This window comes from Ixodes scapularis, unplaced genomic scaffold (genome assembly GCF_016920785.2).
Source record: "Ixodes scapularis isolate PalLabHiFi unplaced genomic scaffold, ASM1692078v2 PGA_scaffold13__105_contigs__length_92229423, whole genome shotgun sequence".
Taxonomy (NCBI): Eukaryota; Metazoa; Arthropoda; class Arachnida; order Ixodida; family Ixodidae; genus Ixodes; species Ixodes scapularis.
This window is the reverse complement of record NW_024609839.1, coordinates 27,773,099-27,794,174: the sequence shown is the minus strand read 5'-3', so window position 1 is coordinate 27,794,174 and position 21,076 is coordinate 27,773,099. Positions and strand designations below refer to the sequence as shown.

At 47.2% G+C, this 21,076-nt stretch overlaps 1 pseudogene; it reads left to right on the top strand.

Moving 5' to 3' along the window:
- The first annotated feature begins 10,818 nt into the window (after positions 1–10,818).
- LOC120844630 lies at positions 10,819–12,068 on the top strand (annotated as a pseudogene).
- Positions 12,069–21,076: the final 9,008 nt, after the last annotated feature.

The following is a 21,076-nucleotide window of genomic DNA, read 5'->3' as shown; positions in this document are numbered from 1 at the left end:
TACTGTGGTGATAGAAACGGGGCAACAGTTACGGGAACAAGAACCGAGTCTTGTTGGGCTAGAATAAACTCATTTTCTCCTCCCATTATTGTTGGTGGTGTTTATCGTCCCCCTAATGCTGACTTGTCGTTTTTAGAAACTTTATACTCACACCTCACGCCCATTGTAAAAAAAAATAAGCACGTTATTACTGCAGGTGACTTTAACCTTCCCAATATTAGCTGGGAAAATCTTTCTCCTTTGAACCACAACTGTACTGATTCTGTCTTGTTAACTGAAATGTCGTTCAATCTAAACCTGTATCAAACCGTCACTACAGCCACACGTGTTCAAGGTTCATCGTCAAATACTCTTGATCTCGTGTTTGTTTCAAGTGATGTCGCGAAGCGCACCTTTTCATGTGAGGTCTCGGAAGGCATCTCGGATCATCGCATTGTTGTTTTTGAATATAATCCCTCTAGTGTAGGTTGTGCTAGTCCTGCTCGTTGGAGCACACGCAGAGTGTACGATATTAAGAGCGCGCTCGACGAAAGTGTTATTGACCAATTTGCAATTAAACATGACGTTTTTCTTAGTCTGTACTCTTCGCCAGAAAATAATGTTAACGAAATGTGGTTGTATTTCAAAAACCTAGTTCATGGGTGGTTGAATCTTTATGTGCCTAAAAGAACTCTCCGCTCCAAAAATCATAACAAACCGTGGTTAACGCGTAATATTATTCACTTAAAACGCAGAATTCATAGACTGCGCAAAAATAAACACAATCTTCTACTAGGAGAATATACTGACAAGATGAGGGAGCAAAAGGAGGTGTTAAAAAATTCTATACGCAAATCCAAGTATAACTTTTTTAACGTCTCACTACCTCGTTTTTTAATAACAGACCCAAGGAAATTCTGGCGCTACATTTCTCCCAAGAAGGAACAGCTAGATAAAATAATTGTTGACGGAGTAGACGTAACTGCGGGGAAGGAAATGTCCACCGCCTTTAACCAGTACTTTTCCAGTGTGTTTTCGCAAGACAACGGTGTCGAACCGAGTTCGCCAGATTTTCAGTTTGCACAGTCACTGCCTGATATTGCCGTCTCTGAGGAAGGAGTGTTCGCTTCTCTGCTCAGTCTAGATACTAAAAAAAGTTCTGGTCCCGACGATATACCGAATGAATTTTTAATGAGATACGCGGAATGGTGTTCTAAATATTTATACTGTTTATTCGAAAAATCGCTACGAGAAGGTTCAGTGCCAGATGATTGGAAATGCGCAAGAGTCGTTCCCATCCACAAATCGGGGAGCACCGATGACACTACTAATTATAGACCAATTTCTTTGCTCTGCATGGTCAACAAACTGCTTGAGCATATAGTACATAATCATATTTCTTCTTTTCTCGAAACAACCAACGTTATTTGTTCTGAACAACATGGATTCAGGCGTAAGCTCTCTACGACTACGCAACTTACGGAAACGGTTCATTATTTTTCGGAAATTATTAACAAAAGGGGGCAAACGGATGTAATATTTTTAGATTTTTCGAAGGCCTTCGACCGTGTGTCACACCCCAAACTTCTTGTAAAACTATCTAAATTATTACCAAATGGCAAAGTGCTTCGCTGGATTAAAGACTACCTATGCAATAGGAAACAGCTTGTTGAGGTAAAGAAGGAACGATCATCATTACTGCCGGTGCATTCAGGTGTTCCCCAGGGATCCGTGTTAGGCCCTCTCCTTTTCCTCGTTTATATAAACGACGTAGTAAAAGATAACATAAACATAAATTTTCGCCTATTTGCCGACGATCTGGTTATAGTTTCTGAAATTAAAAATGGCGCAGATCAAGCTAATCTCAATTCGAGCCTGAAAAACATCAGTGACTGGTGCCAGACATGGCAAATGCAGTTAAACCTTGAAAAATGTGTTTCGATGACAATAACGCGTAAAAAGTCTCCGTTCGTCTTTTCATACAGTTTAAAAAACTCTGCTCTGCAACAAGTTTCTTCATTCAAATATCTTGGAGTCACTATATCTTCTGATCTCAGATGGAATGCACACATTGACTCGCTGTGTCAGAAGGCGATGTTCAAACTGTGGTATCTGAAACGTAACTTAAGACACTCTACATCTGCAACAAAATTAATAGCCTACAAATCTCTCATCAGGCCACTTTTAGAATATGCTGACATTATTTGGGATCCACACACATTATCGAACATAAATAAACTCGAAAGAATACAAAAAAGGGCACTAAGATTCATTTACAACAAATACAAAAGATTAGATTCTGTGAGTGCCCTATACAGCATAGCCGGTATCCAGCCCCTCCAAACGCGTAGGAAAATTAACAGACTCACTTTCCTATACACACTGACAAACGATGGGTTTAGAATAGACAGGTCACGCTATGTCACTCTAAAATCTGCGAGAAGCACACGTAGCTACCATGCCTTATCACTTACAGACTATCAATGCCATACCGACTGCTTCAAGTTTTCTTTTTTTCCTAAAACCATTACTGAATGGAATGAGCGGCCTTCTGACATCGTAAACACGACTTCCATCCAATCATTTAAAGCCTCGCTCTTTTCATTATTTAAATAACCTCGACGCTACTTATTGCTTATTGTTTTGATTTTGTTGTGACTGCTGTCTGTTAGCCAATTTTTCAATGCACTGCTCCTGAAATAGTTTGGCAGCTATATATCTCGAACTAAGTTGTGTTGGTCGTTTGTGTATATAACATCGTTCAATGTCTTGTTCGCTTTCTAGCGTAAATGCTAAAATGTACATAGCAAAGTGTAATGATGCTCACTGTTTCGTTTCATTGTTGTGCAGTATTTCGGTTGTCGGTTTCACGGTTTCTGCTCTTTAATATGTTCGTTGCACTGGCCTTGTCCCATATTGTACGTTTCAGTCATTGTTTAGAAGCCCGTCCTACAACGCCCTCCTTGAGAAGGCAGTAGTATCTGTAAATAAAATAAAAAAGAAAAAAAAAACGACAATTCGCTCATACTGCCAGCGGAATGTAGTTTTAACGCACAGCCTGCAGCTGAGTGAGCTTTTCGCTGAAAGAATCATGTGATTTTATTCTACACAGATTTGTCACATTATTCATGCAATGTGGCACTCGTTTCAATTGAGACTTGCAGCTTCACGAAAAAAAAAATCTAAATAGCCACATCGGGCCGGGCCGGGCGTACCGCTCCTCTCTCACTATATTTCGTCTTACCTTAGCATGGACTGACCGCGAACGCTGTGCTAGCGCGAGCGGGTAGCCTTTACTGCCTTGACTGGAGCACTCGCTGCACGAGCGCGAATGCAGCCGCCGAGGCTTCCTTCGAAGCAACTATCTCGCGCTTTTAGCACGCGCGGCTAACAAGTACATACTAACGTGAAACGAAGTATAGAGTTCCTTGATATGAATAAACCACTGATCTCTCTGTCTCTCACCAGAGCCGTTGTCTCTCACCGATAACGAGCGCCACGGCTGGCGTTGCGGGGTAAAGTAGAACTATCGCTCTCACCGGCGGAGTGAGGCATACGGCAGGCCGCTCCCAAGGGGAGTCCTAATCGAGTGGCCGTGGTGGAGGCGTCCATTCCGTCGCCACTTGTGGTCTACGCATTTTGGCTGGTTTCCACCAATCACGGCACCCCGTCTTGCGACGTCAGGTCATGTACACGATGTCACGCGCCGTCAAAGCGCGTCGTTGTGGCGTCAGTGAGGGGACGTTACGTGGCGTGACGTTCTGCGACGTTGCGGCACAACGTGCAGTCACGACTGATACTCACAATTGCCGGTGACAGTTTACACGAAAGCTGAAGAAGTTCAGAAAAAAAAATTCGTTATTGGTGAATTCTAAAGTAATTGTATCCGATAAATCTGAATATAGAAATCGTTTTCGAGGAATATGTTAATAAATGCGAGAAAACACGAAAAGCCCCCGACCAGTCATTACGTCATAAGAGGATCCTTGGGCCGCCAAGCGCGTGTCACAAGTGTGGGCAGCTCGTGCAATTGCAAACTTGCCAGGTATATTCTCCCGCACTGACACCAGTCGTGACGTCTCTTTTTGACATTTTGAAATATAGCGAGAGTGCGCGTACATAGTTTTGATAGGCGCTGAAGATGCGCGAGAGCAGAGATTTTGAAAACTGTTTTATAAAGTAACGCTTCGGGAAGGAAGGGCTTCAGCAGCACTTTGAAAATGATTTTCTACGGCCTTCGTGCTGCGAATTGAAACATAATTCCGATATTTGTCATTCTGGAGGCAAAATGAAGACGAGGAGGAACACTATCTTAAAGAACCCAGTTATGTGTCGCCGCGTACAAATCATTACTTAAAAGTACGTTAATACAGATGCAGAATTAACGTATATATAAGCACTCTTTTTTTCCACGAAGGCACCACTGGAACAATTTACCAACTCATGTAATGTGTGCGGCACCTTCCTCCTTTCCTACTGTTCTGAAAAACTTACTGTTGGAATAATTTTTCACTTTGCTCTGCTAATAGTGCCAGCCAATATATACTTTGTCTTTGTATATTGTAGCGTGTTATATTTTTATACTAGAATTCCATAACCACTATTTCTCCACCACAAAATGGCTTGTGTGTCACTATAATTATCGTTTGCCATTGTTTTGTAATGCATTACAAAAATGGCCAGAATTGCGCGAAGTAGGTATTCGAATAAATAAATAAATTCACGTGTTTTACTGAAATACGAAACCGCTTCAGTTTCCATTTAAAGGTATCATAAAATAAATTTTGACCTGGGTTAAATTATTTTAAATTGGAACTTTACTGATTGCCTATCGTTTAGTGGGCCAAAGTAAGGATGTTAGAAAGTAAAAAACCCGCCTATTGGAACGAAATTGTTAATACAGCGGTCTCTTTCGTACCACTTGTCCCTCGAGAGCTCTTTCACTTTGTACAGTAGTGATGCATCCGCGGTGCCCAGGCACCCCAGTCGAACTCAAATCACGCATTGGAGACAAGCAATAAGTCATTCAGACGTATTCGCTCGTCAAGAACCGATTCCGTCGACGTATATTTGAATTCCAGTTCGATGTCAGGGAGTGCTGTGACGGCACATATAATCACTTAACAAATGACAAGTTCCATGCTATGCTTGGCAACCACGCAGCGATCAACATGCTGAAGTTTACGAAGTTCCTCTCGATGATGCTGCCGTGAATTCTTTTTCAAACTGTAAACACTAGCTGCTTCACCGTGCCATGAGACGACGCCGTGGACACGGGCTTAATCAAACTCTGCAAAACATGATTGGTTGCATTGCAGTACTGTTGTAGGCGTTACTGAAAAGATGGAACGAAATACGTTACTTGTTTCTTGCAAACTAAAGGAACGCGTTTTCGTTACTGTTGCCGATAAAAAAGTAACGTCCGTTACGATTGCTTCACTTTTTATTCATAAATTGACGTTAACAGCGTTCTTCTTTGGCAGCAGCGCTTTTCGACGCTGGAACAAATGGCGTCGGCGTTGAGGTTTTTCTTAAGCGAGGCTTTCTGCGGGCGAAAAGACATGCTAAATCTCGAAGGCAAGTAGGATGAGTGCCATAATTATGGCCTGAAGCATCCAGAAAATTAACAAGACAGCTAGTTGGTCCAGCGTGGGGGACCAAGGCAAATAGCAGATTACACTTTGTGTCCGCTTAACTCAAGACGCCGCCGACGCTACGAGCTAATAGACCGATCAAGCAGCGTCAAGAACGTAAATCACTAGGCCTTTTGTTTATTACTGGTTCAGCGATGATAGAACACGTACAAAAACCTAACGAACACCATAATGGTTGTCTTTCGAGGCTATGCCATTGATCCCATCAGCTGGTAGCATCGGATGCGTTTGGACTTCGGGTCAAACAAGGTATAGAAACACACACACACAAAGTTTAAGTGCACCTGTTTTAAGCTTTTGGGAAAAAAATGTAACAAACAACATAACTACATTACACGTTACTTGAAATGAATAATGTTAGCACGTACCTCGTTACTGCTTCGAAAGTGTAACGAGTACGTTACTACGTTAGCAAAAAAGTAGCCCTTTACGGGTACTTGTAACGAGTTCCCACCAATACTGCAGTCCAACCAGCTAACGTCGACCTCGTCGGCAACCGGGCTACTTAACAACAACGAGACCTGATTGAACCTGAGAGGTTCGGCAACCACGCAGCGACTGACGTGCATTGTGTCCGGGTGACCGCGGCGCTAGGTTCTGGCCCTGAACATGAATGCATCGGAGGCGGCAGCCGTCTATCTAGACTGGGCCACCCCTCTGGAGCCGCTGCCTTCACCGAGGCGAGCGACCGCACCGTCAGGCGCCAGGCCGGAAACGTTCGGCAACCCTAGTGGCTTGCTGGCTAGGTCTCACATCGCTCACTTATTTAACGGGCGATTTTAGCCGATTATTCGGGGTAAACACCCCCAACTTTCGCCGAAATGTCCGAGAACATTACCGGCACCGATTCCACCAAGGACTTGCGACCGCAAGGCGATATTTTTCGTTTTTCCGGGGGAACTCGACAACTCGTGGCTCCGCGGCCGCTAAGTCTACTTCCCACCGGAGCAGGCAACGACTGGAACCCGTTCTCCGTTCTTCCAGACAACGCAAGCGGACCTCACGAAAACCCCGCACCCCAAGGCAGCGACCACGACGCAGAGAAACGGCGCACGGGCACGATGAACGCGGTCGGGGGACGCTTCGTCAATGCAGCGTCTCACGAGGCTGCCCGCCAGATGGCTACGTGGGCTAACTTTGGGTCCATCGCCAACGCCGCGGACGCCGATGAGGAAGGCTGGACCTCCTTCACACAGCTCAGAAGAAAGGTACGTACCACGAACTACACCGTCATTCTACGGCCGAAACAACCGATCAGGATGGCGGCACTCTCCCCCAAGCTCTTTATAGACGCGGTCAGGAGCGAGACGAACAAGATTCGCGTAACGACCGGTTTCAAGGTTCGCGTGCTGCACAGGTCCAACACGACCGCCATAGACACCTCCAACCCCCAGCTAAGAGACCACCTTCTCAAGGTGGAATCTTTCCCATTCGGGGGCGAGACGCCAATTCTAGTGCAAACCTATGAGCCAGCTAGGCGAGAAAACGCCCGGGACGTTATCCACCGCGTCGACGAATCGAATGCACAGACACTACAACGAATGATCACATGACCCTCACACTGAGTTCTCTCGGCGCGACCCATGAGATCGTCTCGCTCCATTCTCATCACCTTCGACGGCCCGACTCTCCCCTCGCACCTGTTGTACGACATACTCGAGAAGAGGGTCTTCGAATACAAACCGAAAGTCCTAGTATGCTCACAGTGCCATGACATCGGCCACAAGCATGACATCTGCCCCGACCAGCACCGGCAGCGATGCGAAAAGTGCGGCAAGATGAAGCACGGCGATGACGAATGCAACGGCGAAACGCCAGAATGCAGGAACTGCAAGGGTTCTCACATTGCGACGGACTCATGTTGCCCGGCCACGAGGAAGGCCACTCAGAACCTCAGATCCAAGCTCGAATCACCCGGAACACCACCCAAACACGAGCCCTCATGAAACACGCGACCCTCACGATCGAGGAGACGCAGGCGCCGCCACAAGAAATCGACCAACGCCGGCAATGGCAGCGCCAACACAGACGCACAACAGGTCGCGCCAAAAACCCCGTCACCAAACCGGACCTCAACCAGACGCCCTAAACGACTCACAGACACTAATTCCAAAGCAACCACTATCGCACCTGCACCAGCAGCAGACCCGGCATCGACCGGTATCAAAAGATCGGCAGGCGAACAGCCCGGTGAACCCCGCACATCGGAGACACCAGGCACGGAACAGATGGAGACGGACTTCCCGCCCCTGTCCATCCGCTCGGCTCCCCAGGCAGAACCCAACACCGACGCCTTAGTTGCGGCGATGCGCAAAACATTTGGCACAACAGGAAATTACCGACAACAGAGCCTACCACGCCAGCGCACCGCGAAGTGACGAGCTCGAAAACGCCGCGCCTGGACGATGAGACGCTCAGCGTCATACGAGAAGAGGTCAGAAGAGCGCTAGCCGAGGCTTGGCCACGCTTCGCAGAAGGCCTCCAGAACCTCATTTCGGAGACGATTGCCCAGTGTATCACAACAATCGTCGCACCAAAATAATGGAAAGTGGTCGACACGGTGGTCCCACCAATCGACGCACGGCCGCGGGCGATGCGTGGATCCTGCAATGGAACTGCCGCACGCTCGCAAACAAAAAAGCCGAACTGGTCCACCGACTACAAACACAAGGCAAACCGCTCGCGATGCTGCTCCAAGAAGTTAACAGCACCGAGATCGTCATCCCAGGATACGACGCCTACTTTCAACCCACAATCACGCATCGCTCGCAAGGGCGGGAATCGGGCAGAAGAAACGCGCGGGGGCAGACGGCGATCTACATCGACAAGACCGTTCCACACATTGAGATGATTGACCTGAGCAGATGGTGCAACGATCACCAGGAAATAGTGGGCGTCCGCACCCGGTTCAGCAAACGCGCCCTGCTCCTTGTTTCGGTCTACGTCCGGCCAAGAAGGACGGGCAGAGCACGCGAGAATTGGGATTGGATATGTTACATTCGATCCACCTACTCCAGCGATATAATCGTTGTTGCGGGAGATTTCAACGCGCGGCATCAGGCGTGGGGCTACGCCGAGAATCACTACAGAGGAGAGACCCTACGCGACGTGATGGCTGCCAACTACATGGAGCTGCTCAACGACCCTGATATTCCGACATGTTACGGACATGGACGCCAGGGGGACACAACCCCAGATTCACGTGGGGGTCGCGTAACGCACGGACAGATTGGAAAGTTTCCATGGACGCGATGGGCAGCGACCACTTCCCCATACTTGTCACGCTCAAAAACGTAAGAAGAATAAATAACCAGAAAATAAAAACTCAAATCACCAAGTGAGATGACTACCAAAACCTACTACAAGAATGGGAGGTCCTGGAAGGCGAAACACGGCCCTGCGACCTAGTCCAACGTCTGCGAGCAGCAAAGGCGCAAGCCACACGCACGATAAACGTGGATCCGGACAGCCCCAAGCCTGACTTACACTTGCTCAATCTGTGGGATACCCGCATTGAAGCGTTCACGCGATACCGAGAGCGGGGCAAGAAACCATGGTTGCGCAGGCGCCTTGACCAGGCGACGGAGGAGGCGCGCCAACACGCCCAGAACTTGGCACAAGAGTGTTGGCAGGACCTGTGCAACCAATTCAACGGACGGATGCACCTACATATGGAACATGTTCAGGAGTTGGCATGGCAAGTCAAAACGACGGACGGCAGCACGGATGGTAGCTCTCCGACTACACAAGAGTGAGAGGAAATCGCCACGATGGCCGGAACAACGTTCCTCCCACAACCCAACGAGAAAAACGAGACTTGCTACGACCACGGAGACGAAGCGAGAAGAGCAGCCACGAACGATACGCCGTTCACTCTGGCCGAGCTACAGGCCGCGCTCGACAAGGCCAACGTTCGGAGCGCGCCCGGACTGGACTGCGTGTGCTTCGCGGAACTTCGCAATCTACCCACGGAATTTAAGTCCAAACTCCTTGAATGGATCAATGACGTATGGGAGACGGGCTCCGTCCCGGACGATTGGAAGGAATCTCTCGTGATCCCGATACCGAAGCCGGGCAAACCGCCGATTTCCATTCAAAATTTGCGACCCATTTCCCTTTCGAGCAATGTCTGCAAATTGGCGGAAAGAATGGTTCTCGCAAGAATCCTCTGGCAGCTCGAAACCGAGGACCGATTCCACCATTGCCAGACAGGCTTCAGACAAGGCCTGAACACGCAAGATAATCTGCTTATGTTGTATCGCGATGTTCTGGAACGACCATCGATATCTCAGCCTCGAACGGTCGTCGCGGCCGACATCCAAAAGGCGTTTGATTCCGTCCCGCGCGCGCCGGTGATCGAGAGCGCGGGCCTAGCGGGCGTAGGCGGGCGAGCGCTCAACTTCATCCGCGGCTTTCTTCGTGATAGACCGTTTAAAGTCAAGATCGGAGACAAGACAGGTGCCGAAACTGCCAACCACGTCGGCGTCCCGCAGGGGGCGGTCTTGTCGCCGACTCTGTTTAATATGGTCATGGCACGACTATCCCCGCGCCTGTCCAAGATCCCACAGCTTCGTTTCGCCCTATATGCGGACGACATTGCCCTCTGGTCAGTGGCCGGCTCCGTGGGGGAGCAAGAATATACGCTTCAACGAGGACTCGACGAAGTCCAAAGATTTTTGGAGCAGGTAAGCATGACCGCCTCCCCAGAGAAAACGGAATTTGTCGTCGTTCTCTCCGGCCCGCAGCGAGAAGCTGAGAAGACCAGAAACCTCTACACTTTTAACCTGGCCGGGAAGCCCATCAGGCGGAGCTCGACGGTCCGTGTATTGGGGCTCTTTATCGACCAAGACGGCAAAGCCGGCACGTGGATGGCCCGCGTGAAGAAGGAAGGTCGGCAGATCCTGCACCTCATTCGCCGAGTGACCAGCAGAAGATGGGGAACCGGCGAGAAAGAAACTCGGCAGCTCGTCCAGTCTCTCTTCTCATCAAGAATCTTCTACGGTTACAACTACCATCACGTCACTACAAAACAACGAGAGGAGCTGGAAAAGTTAAACCGCGAAGCGATACGAATCGTAACTGGCCTTCCAAAGTACACCTGGACTGCGGACCTCTATGCCCACGGCGGGCTGAACAGGCTGGCCGACGTGGCCGTGCAACTCTTGTCTGCATAGAGAACTCGGCTATGAGCACACGTGCTGGACAGAGGATTCTCGCAGAGCTAAGAGACCTCCCGCAACCAGCACCGCCGATCCCCCCGGTGCAAGAGCCGCTATGGGAACGACAAATCAATCTCACAGACGATGCACCGCTCCCAAGTCACATGGGCTCCGATCATCCCGAGAGGAGATCCAGTTTCGCGGCAGCGCACGGGAAGTTTGTCAAAAACAGAGATGGAAAGAAACACGTCTGCATCTACACCGACGCGGCTGCAGAACAGCCGTCACCGGAAGAACCCGGAAGCCCTCTCCGAACATCAATAGCCTGGGTTGACACCACCACCCTCGAAGTGGATGCGTGCGCGCTGCCCCCGGGTGTGGGCGTGAAGGGCGCAAACTTGAAGCCATTCTACAAGCAGCGATACACGCAGAGGAACGTCACTCCGTCGGAACAAAGGTGACTGACATCACTATCTACACGGACTCCAGGGAGGCATATTCGGAGTGCCGTAACGCAATCAAGAGTCAGAGCGAACGGGTGTGAAATATTCACGACGTCGCGAAACGCCGTCTGCATGACAGGAACGTCACACTACGAGTTGACAGGGTCCCGGCACACGCGGGTATCCGGGCGAACGAATGGGCTCATAGCGAGGCACGAGCAGCACTGCGCAGATCAACCGTGTCGGACGCAACCAACAACACAAAAGAGCCCAGACACGCCCCAGCACCGAGTGAAACTGGCTCGCCGGACGACTTACCAGACTCCGCGGAATCAGCGGCAATTGCCAAGAAGGAACGTAAAGCCATCCTCCTCTGACTGAGACAAGACGCCGCCGCCGCGAACCGTCACAACGGAGAGATCCCACCGATGCCTCCAGACCTGAACCGCAGTGCACAGGTCACCATAAGGCGGATTATCACCAACACCGCCCTCACGCCGGCCCTCAGGCACAAGGTGTTCGGCGATGATCCCAACAAAGGCAAGTGCCGAGCCTGCGCTGTGCCGGCGACCACCTCGCACCTGGTTTGGGAGTGCCCACCCTATGGCGCAGCCCGGGAACGCATTCTGTCGGAGTTACCGGCAGAACACCGACCCACCAGCTACATCGACTGGATTCTACGCCAGGACACGTCGCTCGGGACTGTTCAACTCCTGTGGAAGCATCTCTGCCTCTCCGTGCACGCAGACGGAGGGCCTGGAGCCCTGCTTCTACACGGCCCGCCAAGGAAAGAAATCCCCCGTGTCTCTCCCCCGCCGCTGCTGATGCCGTAGGACAAGAGCAGCCTCGAAAAGGCCCAATAAAGACGTTTACAAACCTCACGCAGCTTACTTATATTATGTTGCCTCGAACGCGTCTTCCACTGGTAACCATGCCGGCCCCAAGAAACTGGTCTCTCGATTATTACTAATAATTGTAGTTTCATTTACCCAGGAAGTATGTTGGGGGCCATGAATTAAAAGCTCTTGGAGCAGCCACTGCTCTTCAGACACCTTCAAGTACAAAGCAGGGGTAAAAAAGTAAAATAAAAGAACAAAAAACAAGTGAATTGAATTAAACTGAACTTTATTTTCTGCAACATAATGCCGTGGACACCAGACAAAAAGCTAGAGAAAGCTAGCTTGACTGGGTCCGGTGCCCTTGCTCGTACAGGGAATGCATGATTTAAAAACAATCCTATTTGAACATCCTAAATATAATACAAAACAACTACAGATATTTCATGCAAACTCCTATAAACAAAATTTAAATATTTCTCATAAAATGCCCGCGAAACAGTTAGAATTACCTAAACAAACCTAGAAAAGTGTGCACTGTTTTTTTTTTTTTTGTGATAGAATGAATATCAATGTTGTTCATGCAAATGCTGTGAACCAGTTTAGGCATGTTTTGAGCGGGAGGCAGCAGTGCATCATTTGTACGGAAATGTGGAACGTACCGGAATTCTCTGCGACGAAGAATGATACTATAAGGTTTGCTAGATCCGCCAAAAAGTCATAAACTCCAAAGTTGAAAAGACATAATTAAATAACATACGATATTCATAAACACTGAATATGTTCATGATATTGTATCTCAAAAATAGTGGTTCGGAATCTGTGTCGTATGGAACATTTGCAAAAAAACAAGGCATTTTTTCTGAAAAAATTATGGGCCGTTGATATCATTTTTGTCGTTGTGCACCAAACTGAATGATAGTAGTTAATCTACGAGCCAAAAAGAGCATGCTAAAGTTGAGTCTTAACTTTTGTGGGCAGGAGAGAGCGACAGTAACCGATAAGCCCAGCCACCTTTGCCAGTTTATAAGTTAAGAATTTTATATGATGATCAGATGGCATGTACTCTGAAAAAAATGACGACTAGCGTTCTGTGATGCCTTACGAATTCAATCTGGTTGCTACAAGTTGTAAGTGCATAATTAGTATTAATATGTTTATTTACTCGTCTAAATACAATCGATTTCGTTTTGGCAGTATTTACTTCACGGCTCTTTTGTTCTTACCATAACAGAAACTTCTCATAGACAGCACTACCTTTCATTATCAGCTCATCAATATTGGTCGCAACAATAAAAACACTAGAATAATCTTCTTACATTATCAAACGTGAGCGTTGACAGGTGTTGCATGTTTCGTTAATATAGACATGAAACAGAAGTGGGATTAGTATCCTGCCCTGTGGAAAACCGGACTTAGAGTTGTAACAGAGAAATATAGCCCTCTACTGAGACAACAACTACAATATTTATGACGTCGCTCATTTTTCTTCAAGACAACGTTTAACATTTTTGGAAATATAAAACAAATAAAACCGGGGAAACAGAACGGCGCGGCTAACATGAATCAGTCAGCGTTCAATGATCTCACCTGCCTTGTAAGGCTCATACCGGTAGAAGCAGCCACTGCATTACTTTGCTGAGGCCAAATTTGGCCCTTTATATCGTTGTTTCAATACTGGCCGTATTGGAGGCACTCCTGCTGAAGAAATTATACCGCCAATAGAATTAGAAAGAACGACGTTTCGTCCCTGGGGCCCTTCATCTTTGTCTTCTTCACTGGCAGAATGGCCGGACGCTGACAAGGTGCAAATGGAGCATCTCGTGCGCTGCGTGGTGGTTCTTTCTTAGCTTGGAGTGCAGCGAAACCTATGGGTGCAAGGTCGCAACTTTGAGAAGTGCTGATCTTGTTTGGTAGCACGTGCAGCGAAGGCAGCAAACGAAGCTGTGAGCTCGGGCTTGTAGTCCTCACTTCGGTTCACGGTAACCATGGGATTTAGAGCCAGGTCCGTGGAGTAACCACGGACCTGCGGAGTTCTTCATAATGGCGTCAAAGTCACGTGATACGCACCTTTACCTGGTCCGCGGACCTGATTGCCTTACTTTGTCCGCCGTGTGAACACACCTGTACGGCACGGCGCGGCTTCTTTTGAGCGTTCCCTGGGAGCCCAGAAAATTTTTCATCGTTTGTTGTGGAATGAAACATTCTGAGTGTGTACAAGCTACACGGCTTTCCAACGTTCTAAAATTTTCTACCGAAGTAAAAAAAAACCGAAAAGAGGTGGTTGGATTCAAACCTGGTCATATTCGTGGGGGCCAAGCGCGTTGCCCTGTTGGCTAGCTGCGCACACTACAGTATTTTTGGTCATCCAGCATTTGCTAAGACGTGACTTCTAGGACGCCGATCCTGATCATCAGTAAACTGTGGAAGAGATTGTCGCAAAAAAAATTCCACTTCGGCGAAATGGCCGAAACCGTCAAAGCCCTGCCGATAGCAAAGTCACGGCGAAACGGCTTCCAAGGAGCATTTAAAAGAAACGCGAAAAACGAGGTAGCGGAAACAATGGCTACAATAGACCCCTTAAGTGATGATGTTACACATGGCGCAATACTCCAAACATACCGTTGTAAGGGCCGTTGTTATGGATAGATGCATAGGAGCTGGACGCGAGACTGAAATTTGTCTGATAAAAAAATGAACAATATTTGTAAACAGTGCCTCTTCTCAATACTTACTCGGGAAACACAATATGGCTTCCCATGTCCAGTGGTCCTTTCTCATGGAGCGCGCGATTGCGTTGAATTAAGCTGGTGACGCGCGATGAAACTTCTACTGTCGGGGACAACTTTCTGGGGGATTTCGGAAACCAAGAGTGCCCATGTACAGCTTTGATCGACGCTCGAGTCATGCGAGCGCGCGAACGACTGCCCGTAGAGGCTTTGCAATATCTCAAAGGGGTGAAGACAGTGTGAAGCCGAATCACGTAATGATAGTAAGTTACGACAAAGACTTAAAGCGTATCAACGTCGCAGTGTAAGCAAGTATGCAGTTCAAGAAGTTTTTTTTTTTTACCGGCACAAGCGTTGCTGTAGTACCAGACATGTACTGTGCTCCCAAAAGTAAGGAAATGACTCGTAATCGATTATTTATTGACGTGATTTTATAATGATTAGATTACTTTTATTTCCAAGTGATCCAAGAAGTAATTGGATTACTTTTGGAAGAACTGAAATTACTTGTAACCCTTACTCTTTTTCCGCCCGTCTTTAGTGGCGGCCTTTGTTTTTACAAATTTCCTACCAAGGAACCCAAGTCAAGACTCTGATAGAATGATGGTTTACGAAAAATTGGTGGATTACTAAGATAGGAGTTCATAATTCTGTGATTTCAATACAACAATGAACAGTAGGAAATACCCTTTTTAAACAAGCAGAGAAATTTGTTGCTTTAAAAATCTGAAATAATCAGAAAAATAATGGTTACCTTCTGAAGTACCGGCCAATTACTTTTTTAACAAAGTAATCCAACTGAATGCGTTTTGACCAAGAGTAATTGTAATTGTAATCGATTATTTTTTTAAGTAACGTGTACAAGGCTGCTCAATACACATGTTTGTGTGATCGTGTCCATACTCGATATAGACTTACCTGATATTTTGCCCAGTCCTTTTGCTATATTGGGTTTTGCTGACTACTGAAAATCAGCAAGATTTATAGCCATTGTGATTGCTACAAGTGTAGACGAATGAAACATTCATATTCCGAGCCTGCTTAAAAAAAAAAACAATTTAATTGCAGGCACCAACAATTCTAGTAACAATAATTGCTTGAATTCAATGCACGTCAATTGCAATATAAAATAAAACTTATGACGTTACTTTAATATTATATACCAAATAAATGCAGTAAGGCAGTGTTTTGGGCCAGTTAAGAGTAGTTGTACATGAAGGGGGTAAACACATCAAGAAACGAGGACAGCGATTAAGAAACACAAACGACCGGACAAACTTGTACTCGTAAATGTAAGATTTAATAGAACAAACAACATGAAAAGCCTACATAGTGTCTTAAAAAATTACAACACACATGACCACACCCGTCAACCAAGCAACTAGTCACAAACTAGGTTTTTTACCCTTGCACTATATTGTCATGAATGACAAATGATGAGGCGAAGAATAACTAAAGAAACTAAACGTTTAATGAGGCGAACTTGTGCCCAAATAACAGAACAGAAAAAGGATAGTGTCGGAGGCGTCGATGGCGGCGAAACAGCAGAGTCGAACGCTGGGGCGAGACTGAATCCTGCTTGCTAGGCGGAGCCGCTTTTGTACACGCGTTGGCTTCTGGAGCGTTCGATGTAGAAGGTTCGACGCGGAGAACATTCTAACCTCGAATCAGCTAGACGGTTCTCGAATTCACTAGAACATCACATTACAGCGTAAACAAAAATGCGTAACCGCGGCCAGGAATCGAACCCTGGCCCTTCGCGTGGGAGGTAAGCGCGATAACCGTTGTGCTACGGCCGCGGTGCCTACTTGGCGCGCGGCAATATGACTCAATTTTTCAACGAGGACCAACAGTTATTTCCCTGACATTGCTAACGAAGTTTTACTGACAGATGATCGCCCGTGACAGGGAATGTGAAAAGTTAATTACATTTCCTGTCACGGGCAATATCTGTGGGGGACGATCGTTGGCGTTGTCAGGAACGGAGCTGACGTTCCTGCGTTGTAACCTTATAAGATACTATGAATGTTTTCTTTGTGCAGTTTATCTTACGAGATCCGACAGTTGAGAGTACAGGTTTATTATATCGTGCCCGCATCTTAATCTCTGTCCCCGTCTTTTGAGCTCTTTGTTCCCGTCATGTGCTAAGCAGGTGATACTCTCGGCGTATTTTTAGCAGGTCTTCACACGTGTGATGATTTTCGTCAGACAGAATCTCGCATCGCACGCAAATACAATCGTTTCTATAAACCTGATGTGTGTTTTTAGACCTTCCATGGTTCCAATAAATGCAGGACCAAAATGAAATATTTATGCAAATGATCAGGCTGTTGCAGACAACATACTTGAGTAATCCTGAATTCCTTCATCAGCATGGGCTTCAGGCATCTCCAGACGCCAAGAGGAGCGGAAGTTACCATCACAAATATCTCAGAAATGGCAAACCTCTGTCGTTGTAAGTGTGAGATCGAGGCGTAACATATCTAATATTTTTAGACATATAAATCCCACGTCCGATTTTCGAGCAATTCTTTCCTTGAAATAAGATCCAACCCCATGTATTCGTCCATCAACCCAAGCAACAGTTTGTTTTTACCAGTGACGTCGCACTTTCTGGGTCAATTAAACAAGCCAGACTATAACGAAAGTAGCGATGTAATTTGAAGTCCCAAGCGAATGACGACACCGAAGAACCCCTCTTAAGGCTGGACTCCATGGGACGAATTCCTGCTGCAAACAATTACCGAATTTTGCCCGGCGGCTTTTGCTCTGTGCGTGGCATCAGCACAGAGGCTGCAACGTCGCGCGCAATGCGAGGGGAAGGGGGGGGGGGGGGGGGGGGTCAAACGAAGTTCGTCAGTTATTCGCCACTTATTTCGCTCTATGGACCTCAGCCTTTACTTTATGATGAGTAACGTGATCGGTGAGGGAATTATGAGAGCGGCGTTTCGCCGTCTCGGTCTCACAAAAGACTGAGAAAAATTGTAGTTTGCGGTCAGGATCATTTTGAGACTTATAATTGACACGCCATTATTTTTTCCCCAAAAGGATTAGATCCGCTCTTTTTTGAAAGCCAGTGTGGCGTGCATGTATTCTAAATCCTTTCCGGTTTTAAGAGAGCAACCCTCGAATTTCAACCAGCCACTTCTTTGAAAAAGTAATGCGTGTTGTTGATAGACGCATCGAGTATTATTTGGGCAAACAAGCCCAACTGATCGGGCCGCTAGCCAAGCAAGCACGATTAGGATGATTTGCGCATCTGAACCTAGTGCCCCCACGCGGCAGAAACAACCGTGTGCAATGTTGTTTTTTTTTGTTTTTTTTTTACGTCAGTTTTTGTTGGCGATTGGAACGAGCGGTGGAGGGCTTTGTGCGCCATGAAAATCAAGGCCATGATCAGCCAAAGGTCCTTTTTGGCTTCCGTGACTGCACGTTGTCGGCGATTGGCCCGATGGCAACGAAAATAAGACAAAGAAAGTTTCGTTGGTTAAGCGCAGAGATATGAAAGAGGCAGCGACGATAAGGCTGCAGGAAAAACCACGACTTTCAATGACCAAACGAATTAGGTGGGCTTTGAATTCTTTCGCATGTTGTGGTAGGGCAAACTGAAGTCCCTTCATACTTATTTTACAAGTAACGACAACCAATACGAATGACAAAGCACATTCCGCTAGAACAGAATGGCGGAATTCAGTTCAAACATCTGCAGTGCGCCGCCATTTACTTCCTAAAACATGGACCGTCACGCAATCGACGTTTCAAAGAATCTCACTACTTGTAGGAAGCTCTTATCAAGGAACTTTAGGGCGAACAGCTGCCCCAGTGACTTTGCCGATAGCGTTGTGTCAGCACGTTGCCTAGGTAGGTCTAAACGCAACCCAGAACCGCGTAAACCACACAGAATCAGTTTATGAATGTTCATTCGTGCGGTAGAAGGACAGTAGATAGAAATTTTATTACGCTCTAAAATAATGCTAACCTCCTGGAAGCCCGCTTTCGCCTATACACCAGCGCAGGTTTCCAACGTAGTGGATAAAAATATTGGCCAAACCATTTTCAAGGCTTGTCTGCTTAAACAAATAGCTCTGTGCATTGAGCTGGGACGTGGCACGACGCGATTTTTTCTTCAGCCGCCATTATACTTGAGAGTGGCGCGACACCTATAGGGGGCCGTAGTTGAAAAAAAAATTCTTTTCTGATAGAGGAGATCAAGGTGACATGTCTTACGCGCGGCACTCCAGCTGTGGGAACCAGAACCACATAAAAAGAAATTGTCTGTTTTAATTACAACACTGCAAAACGGCGCTGCCAGGCCCCCAAGGCGGGCGAACAAAATACCTAGCGTCCAAAGAACTGTGGCAGCTTCCACGCCCACGGAAATAAAGTTTTGCAATTGTTAGCGTAAACGCCAAAATTGAACTATGAGCAGAACGGGCAGTGGGCTTGGTGGCAACACAGTGAACACGCGACTGGGATTCTCCTTCTTCGCCCTGCAGATTGCCCAGTCGTCCGTTCTCGCCGATAGCCGTGGCAGTAGAGCATCCTTGCTTTGCGTTTACGGCGCAGAAGTTCCGTGCCCCGTCACAGACCTCTTGTCATCTGCCGATCGCTGCGCGACAATGTGCCATCCTTGGATCATTTGATTGCATACTTCGAGACGACACCGATGACACCTACTTCCGGTGCCGATGCTTCTAGATTGCCGCTGCAGCCGTTCATCGTCAGTGAGCTTGATGACAGCACAATGAACGGGCCCCTGAGTTTCTTCTTCTTTGCCCTGCAGTTTGTGGCTAGCAGAATGGACAATTGGGCGAGTTGGTAAGGGTTCAGTATAATTTACAGCGCGACTAGGACAAGGACACAAGAACACAGAGAGGAGAAAACACAGGACAAGCGCTGAACTAGCAACTAATTCTATTGAAAAGAAAATACATATGATGCTGCTGCTGCTCGTGCAGGCATGCCCCTCCGTGGCCATGGCGCTTCTTTGACTCAACACGAAACCGGCCAAGTTATCCGAGATCCAAAAAGCCGATCTCGCTCTTCATCAAAGTCAGTGTGGGCTGGCTCACACACAAGAATCCGTTTTGTGTTTTGTTGTGCGTCTCCATCATTTCTCGGGGTGGTTTGTGGTTGTGTCGGAACATCACTATAGTGTTGTTAAACAGGGGTTGGCATCCGCAATCCCGGCAATGCATCGCGAGATGTGTGTGAGCGGTTCCTTTCATAGAACTGCGGTGTTCTCGCAGTCTTATGTTGAGGCAACGCCCGGTCTGTCCTACGTAGTCACGCCCGCAGGAAAACGGAATCTTGTAGACCACGTCTTTTTTGCAGGCGACAATCTGCATTCCGTGTTGGTGCTGCAGCCGCTGTGAGACGGAGGATTGTCTTTTCTCGCGCGTTTGTTGAATGCGGAGCACACTGAGCTGGGCTTGTGGTGGGCGGAAAAAACAACATTCACATAGTATCTCGAGGCGACTTGTTTGAGTCCGTGGGAAAAGCGGTGGATGTACAGTATGACCGAAGTTTTTTTTTTTTTTTTTCTCTTTCTGCTCGAAGTCACGTCTCTGGATCTGTTTTACGGCATTTCACAATTTTTTCGCAAGCTGAAGAGATGACCGAATTAGGATACAGTGAATCCTTGAGCCGTAGGATTTGGGACAAAAAGCTGGAACTTAATTTTTGGATGCATGTGCCTGTTAAGCAGTCCTCAGACAGCAAACAGCGGGGTTATTTCTGAGCATTATCCCTTTCAGTCCAATGACCTGTTTTTATTGCTGCTGCCGGGCTCACTGGGAAGGGTGACACACTGTTCCTACATGTTAGCATAGTTTACAGTTTGTTTAACTTATTTGATTCGTAGTTGTGATGTAGTTGTGATGTCGAAATGAACCGCGGCGCTAATGGAGACGCCCAAATTCTTTTTAAACAAATTGAAGAACAAACGCAAATAGCTGCCGATATAAGCCAAATAAAAAGTAACCGGGCAGCCCTGCAGAATAGGCTTGACGGTTTTGAATTGCGTCTTGCTGCTATTGATTCCAGTTTATCTCAACTGTCTAGGCTTGATGACGAGGTGAGATGTCTGAACGATAAAATTTCAGCTCTTGAACTTGCCGTCCCCCAACTAATTGACAAAAACGATGACCTGGCAAATCGTTCTCGTAGGAAAAATCTGGTTTCATATGGCTTAATGGAATCTGCAGATGAATCGCCGGCTTTCTTACTGAGCTGTGTCACTAATCTTCTGTATTCAAGTATTTCTTTAAAATCTGA